The sequence below is a fragment of the Dryobates pubescens genome, chromosome 10 (assembly GCF_014839835.1).
Source record: "Dryobates pubescens isolate bDryPub1 chromosome 10, bDryPub1.pri, whole genome shotgun sequence".
Classification (NCBI taxonomy): Eukaryota; Metazoa; Chordata; class Aves; order Piciformes; family Picidae; genus Dryobates; species Dryobates pubescens.
In genome coordinates, this window is record NC_071621.1 from 2578596 (window position 1) to 2586057 (window position 7462).

Sequence of the window (7462 nt, forward strand, 5' to 3'; positions counted from 1 at the left end):
ATACAGGTATTTACAATATATACACAGAAATACACAGCAAAGAGAAATAACACAACAAAAATCCCTCCCCGAGGGAGGGATCCCCTCCTTGCAACCCCCTCTCTCCCACCCTGCCTCCCTTTTTCCCCAAAAAGGGGTTAGAGAGAGAGAAAGGCAAGTTACTAAGGAAAAGAGTTGTTAGTAAGCTTCAAAAGCCCATGCAGGATTAGTTTTTGCTTATCTGAAGGCCAGCTCCAGCAGTTCGCAGAAGCAGCAGGCAGGGAGAACAGGCTGAAACCTCCAACTCCCCCAACTCCCAAACTGAACTGAGGAAAAAAATAAATTCCAACTGCTTCACAATCTAAAGCTGAATTTTTGTTTATCAAACAATGAAATTCATTTAGAATATCAGAATGTTTTGGTTCTAGTACCGAAAACATTAGCCAGTGTGTTCCAGCAGTGTTTGTTCTTAAAGGCACAGCCTCAAACGACCACAGTCCACCCCTTTCTAAACAATTTCATTGGCTGTTCGTACTGTCCATCCAATCCAGAACAATATTTACAGTTTGTAAGTCAAGTTCATAGTCCATTCCAGCTATACTCAGATGTAGATGATTCAGAAGTCCAAGAAAATCCAAAATCAAGGAAATGGAAAACAGTTTGTCTCTCCGCAGACGAAGCAAAGAAAGGGGAAACAGGGACTCAGGGACTCTCAGTTGACTCAGGGCTCTCAGGGTTCTCAGGGCTCGTGCACTGTAGATTCCTCAGGGACTCTTCCTTTGGACGCGTTGTAGCTGTACAACAGTCTGAAATTAAACTGTCAGCTAAAGTTAAATCTATTTGTGGAATACACTGAATTTGACCATTCTTTTGCATTACCCAATAAGTGTAACCCGGACCTTCTGCTGAAACCACCCCTCGGACAGGTTTAGCCTCTCCTGAGGGTGAAAATACCCAAACAGTTTTACCTAACAGATTCTTTTCTCTAACAACAGGAACTCTATCACCTTCTACTTTCTGTAGCAGCTCTGAATGTGCCGGTCCAGCTTGGTTCACTGAACCTCTACTATTCACCAGCCAGGTTGCTTGAGCTAAATGTTTCTCCCAGTTTTTCAAAGATCCACCTCCCATGGCTTTGAGAGTGGTCTTCAACAAACCGTTGTAGCGTTCAATCTTCCTGCAGCTGGTGCATAGTAAGGAATATGGAAAATCCACTCAATACCGTGCTCTTTTGCCCAGCTCTTTACAAGGTTGTTCTTGAAATGAGTTCCGTTGTCTGACTCAATCCTCTCTGGAGTTCCGTGTCTCCACAGGATCTGTCTCTCCAGACTGAGAATGGTGTTGTGGGCAGTTGCGCGTGGAACTGCATAAGTTTCCAGCCATCCGGTGTTTGCCTCTGCCATAGTAAGCACATAATGCTTACCAGAACGAGAACGTGGTAGAGTGATGTAGTCAATCTGCCAGGCTTCACCATACCTGTACTTGGACCATCTGTCACCATACCACAATGGCTTAATTGGCTTTGCCTGCTCAATAGCAGCACAAATGTCACAGTCATGGATGACTTGTGTGATGGCATCCATAGAAATGTCTATGGATCTGTCACGAGCCCACTGGTATGTTGCATCTCTGCCTTGATGTCCTGATGAATCATGAGCCCACTGAGCTAAGAATATCTCACCTTGATGCTTCCAGTCGAGATCAAGATCAGAGTCCTTGTCTACTTGAGAAACTCTTGCAGCTAGATCTGCCTGATGGATGTGCTGCTGTTCCCCAGTAGCTTTGCTCTTAGGAATGTGAGCATCAATGTGTCTCACCTTCACTGGAATTCTCTCGATTCAATCAGCAATGTCTTGCCACAGGTCAGCTGCCCAGATGGGTTTTCCTTTCCTCTGCCAGCCATTCTTTTTCCAGTTCTTTAGCCAACCCCACAGAGCATTGGCTACCATCCATGAGTCGGTGTAGAGATAAAGCTTTGGCCATCTCTCACGTTCAGCTACGTCGAGAGCTAGCTGGACAGCTTTTACCTCTGCAAACTGACTGGATTCTCCTTCTCCATCCTTCGCCTCTGCAACTCGGCGTGTTGGACTCCACACAGCAGACTTCCACCTTCGCTTGTTCCCGACGAGATGACAGGAACCGTCTGTGAACAAAGTATATCTCTTTTCATCATCAGAAAGGTCATTGTAAGGAGGAGCTTCCTCAGCACGAGTTACTCTCTCCTCTGGAGGTTTAGCACAGTTGGTATCTTCAGGCCAACTTGAGATCGCCTCCACCAGACCACGTCTTTCAAGATTTCCCATTCGAGCTCTCTGTGTTATCAGAGCCATCCACTTGAACCAGGTGGAATCTGTGGCATGATGTGGTGTGGAACCTTTGCCTTTGAACATCCAATTCAAAACTGGCAATCTGGGAGCTAAGAGAAGTTGTGATTCAGTTCCAATCACTTCAGAAGCTGCTTTCACTCCTTCATAGGCAGCTAGAATCTCTTTCTCTGTTGGAGTGTAATTAGCCTCTGAACCTCTGTAACCTCGACTCCAGAAACCAAGAGGTCGTCCACGTGTCTCACCTGGAGCTTTTTGCCACAGGCACCAGGTTGGACCATTGTCACCTGCAGCCGTGTACAAAATGTTCTTAATGTCTGGACCATCTCGGACAGGTCCCAGTCCCACTGCTTGAACTACTTCTTGCTTTATCTGGTCAAAGGCTGCTTGTTGTTCAGGTCCCCAGTGGAAACTGTTCCTCTTTCGAGTCACATCATACAGAGGTTTCACAATCTGGCTGTATCCAGGAATGTGTAGTTTCCAAAATCCCACTATCCCCAAGAAACGTAGAGTTTCTTGCTTGTTCGTGGGATTTGCCATGGTAGAGACTGTATTTACCACATCCACATCCAACGTGGGGCCTGGTAATTAAGTAATTAAGTTGATTTATTGCTTGTCTCAGCCAGAGAAACGAAATGAGGGTACTCTGGGTTTTAGAACGTTTATTCTTCTCGGTCTTTCATGTGTTGGTCTACCGGTACTGCATCGGATTGATGTTAGACCAAATAGGTAAATATTTAATGCGTAAAATCTATTTGTGGTTTATGCATAGGATCCAGCTGTTGTATGAACACTGTTTGGGTTTTTTCGGCTCACTAATTACAGCAATAGAAAGTCTTCCATTTTGCCGATCGAGATAAGGGAGTTTAACGCTTCAGGAGGTCAAAGAGTAACTTTAAGTGCTGGCTGGGATCCTAAGGTGATTTATTTGACGGGTGTAATCCTGCTGTTGGTGATAATTATTGTGTATCTGCTGTAGGCTCTATGTAGAGAGAAAAAGATTTCTTGACCATGTTTTGTGATTAAACAAAAACCCAGGAAGCATAGGCGTCCCTCTAGGTCTGTCCCTGACTCCTAAAGTGACGAGGAAGGAGGTGAATTTGTGTTAGTTAGGAAAAAAGCAAAATCTATTGGTAAATCTGCTCTGAATACTCCTATTATTGATTCTGGCAAGCAGCCAGGGGTGGCTCCCATTCCCAAGATGGTGACCGGTAACGAGGCAAGGTCATTTCCGTCCGCCATGACAGGACCGGAAGGGGCCCTCACGGTGGCTGGTTTAGATCAGGACCTGTCAGCTTCTATTAAGGTGGCCGTAAATTCAAAGACAGCTCCAGTTAAACAAGTGGCAGTCTTAAAAACCAGAGGTGGAAAGGCCAAAGCTGCTCCAGGAGCTAATGGAGCTAATGGAGGAGAAGAGCAGGAGACTGATCCCAATGAGGGAACCTCTGCTGGACAGGCTGATCCTGGTGAGGGAACCTCTGCTAGGAAAGGGCCTGCTGGAGATGAAGAGAAGGTTCGTCTTAGAGATATAGCTGAGTTACTGAGATCAGCTCCAGCTCTAATGGTTGGAGACAAGTCAGCAGCTCAGCTAGGAACTCTCTCAAAGGATAATGGAATAGATAGACATCTAGGCAAGGCTCTCTGTAAGGTTAATCTGTGGATACGCCTTTTAATGGCGGTTTCCCTGAGATACCCTTCCCAAGATGACCTTCCATGGAATCCTAAGCCCTGGACTACCATAGATGAGGGAATTAGGCGTCTGAGAGAATTTGCTGTTAGAGAGATACTCTATGGTGACCATGATACTCTGAATCCTGACGATATTCCTGTAGCAGCTGGTCTTGCTAAAAAGCTCATCAAACTTGCTCCTTCCAATTATGCAAACATTTTGGCAAGTAGAATTGTGGCAAGAAATTATGGTGGAGATCCTCCTACGGTTGGCCAATTCACTGATCAACTAAGATAACTGGATGATAGCATGACACATGTTTCTTTGGTTTCAGCCATTGAAACTCTGTCTGGAAAAATTGAGAATTGCATGAAAGAGCTGAAAGATGAAAATCCCAAGCAAATTTTGTGTTGGCAATTAGTGACAGACAATGCAAATGCTGACTGCCAAAAAATTATTGAAGCATTGCCAGGTGAACCATCTGTAGCTGATATGGTAGCGGCCTGTTCAAAAGTTGGCAGCACTGATTTTAAGATGACTGCACTTGCAGCTGCCTTGAAATCAGGAGGCCCAGTAAAGTGTTTCAGCTGTGGGAAAGAGAGATATGTGAAAGATAATTGTAAGCAAGTGAAAGCACATCTGGGACTTAACTTGAAAAATTCTCCTTGTGCTCATTGTGGTAACCCTGGTCATTATGCCAAACATTGCAAATCTAAATTTCATGCAAGTGGTCAGCTTTTGCTGGGAAATGGGAACACAAAAGGGCATGTGATGACACAAATACCCTGCCAATGTCAGCAATCCATTTCCAACCAGGGCATAGCCAGCTCAGCAGGTCCAACCTTGTGCAACAAATTATCTGCCAGCACAAGGAGATCAGCAGGGATGGATGTATCCACAGCTGATGTAATAACTATTTCAGACACAAAGACACACAAGGTGCCTTTAGATGCATGGGGGCCAATTGGTAAGGGGCTCAGTGCTTTATTAATAGGATGATCTAGTGGCACCCTTCAAGGAATAAACATACATGTAGGGGTAATTGATACTGATTATGTTGGGCAAATATGTGCCCTCAGGAGCTAAAGTCAGGGTTTGGGATGTGCAAACAGGTCAGTGATCTGATCCTTGCAATTTAATAACTTGGGGACGAGAGTATGCTTGTGTATCAACAGATTCTGGACCATGCTGGGTTCCAGCAAGATGGGTTAGATCAGCATTTTCATCATCCTCTGGACACTGACTGTTGCAACAGTTATGCAGATTCCAAAGCAACCACAGAAGAATGTATAGATCACACTTGCTAACACCCTGAAACAAAATATGTTGTGCCTCTCGGTATCAACACCAGCAAATCCTTTCAGCACCTGCCTGATGGGCACTCAGTGAATGAATGGAATGACATTGCCAAGAAGATTGAACCTCTGAACTTGAAGAGATCATTTTGTATACAGTTTTTGTGGAATTTTGGTGAGGTGTTTGGAGGACTGATTTAGAATTGGAGTGTATGGCTCAGGGTTGGAACAGCAGGGTTGCATTAGAGCCTCAAGAAATCTCTATGTTTGGGTTAGTAAAAATGGATTATTGTGTTATGCTTAATGTTACATCAGATGAAGCCACAAATGTTCAGGATGTTACCCTAGTGGGGAGGGAGTATCGAAACTGTAGTGTCTGGTGTAATCAAGCTACATTTATAAAAATGCCACTGCATTCTTATCCTCATTGTTTGCCTGCAGGTATTTTCCTTATTTGTCGGAGTAGATCCTGGCCAGTCTTACCCTCATGGATGAGGGGAGGACCCTGCAGTCTTGGTCAACTAATCGTGTTAGCACCAAATGCATCTGATATTTACTTTAGAAAGAGGCAGAAGCATAACATTCACGCCTTTGAGAAGGATTGTGATGACAGCATTGATTTCTAGGGGAGGGAAAAAGTCATAATAATAGCCTCTGTCCTCTCTCCAGGTGTGGCAGCAGCTAAGGCACTAGGTACATTAAATAGAATGGGATGTTGGTTAGCAAAACAAGGTAATGCTTTCTCTCTAGCCCTGAAAGAACTATTGCTTCCTGTGGCTTCTGTTCAACATGCTTCTTTGCAAAATAGGGCTGCAATAGACTTCTTGCTGTTAGTTCAGGGTCATGGTTATTAAGAATTTGAAGGATTGTTTAAAGGTTGGAGATTCTCTGGTTGGTTTCTTTCAATTGTTAAAACTGAGTTATTCATTTTGGTAATTGTGATTGTAATGTTACTGATGTTGCCCTGTCTGATTAATTTGTTGCAAAGGGCCCTGCAGCAGATGATCAAAGCAACATTTGTAGCAGAAAAACAAAAAGGGGGAATTGTGGGGGACTGTGATGAATCTGTGGACCTTCTGAAGAGCTCTGGTGAGAAAACATCACTGTGTTCCCATGAGAAGCTGGAAACTCCCTGGACTGGATGTTGGAGGATGAGAAAATGCAGGATAAGATAGGAGGCCACCTGGACTAGCTTTACAAGTAACTATAGCAATGCTATCACTAACCCATAAGAATCTTGAGAAAAGTTTGTTAACCAATCACACACAGCCATATTAACAACAGACATACAAATATGTGTTGCTTGCTGGAACAAAGAGAGTCTTTTGTCTTTCTCTATACTCTGCTTGCATTTTATCTTCGTTGCTTTTGGCCATCATGCTATCCTTACAGCAACACAAAAATCTTACCAATCATGTGTGTAGTGATCCTGTTAGATACTCACTCTGGCCAGCATCTGATAACATCTAGACTGAAGGAAGAGTAACAAATTACTGCATTTCTCATAGATTATGAACTAATGTACTGATTTCCAGTAGCATCTGGGCTACATTAGTAGTAGAGAAGCCTGATTTAGGAAGTAAAGGGCACTGGCAGTCAGGGAGAGCTCTCATTGATCTGACAGCCACATCTTCGAGAGAGATGCTCATTCTCCAGTAGGGAAATCCCTTCACTGCAGTCAGCTTCACTGAACCAAGTGTAGAAATAATATCAGCATGAAATGTTTGTTTTGATTGATTATCTAAAATAGGTGCACTTAAAAATATAATTCATTCCTTCCTAGTTCTCCTAGCTTGTGTACTATAATCAAAAGTCATTTGACAAGCATTTTAAAATATAGCTTTATTGAACAGCTAGGTACCTCAGCTTCTAATTAATTTAGTCATTTCTCCCTGAAGCATTGTTCCTCACAGTACAGCCTCTTGAATGTGGCATTTCAGGGAACAGAACCGAGATATGACAGCAATCACTGTATGTGTTGTTAATGCCTGTGGCTAGATTTTGTAATTTTGCAATACCTTGAGGCACCAGGTAATACAAATATCAGGCAATTCTTGTAGTGATTTACAAAGTGCATCTAAATGTACCATGGCAATTACTACTTCAATATATGAAGACCAAGTAAGTTCTTCAGCCATCCTGGATTCTACAATGGACAGAAGCTGCCAACTGAGGCAGTTCTCAAAAGATATTTC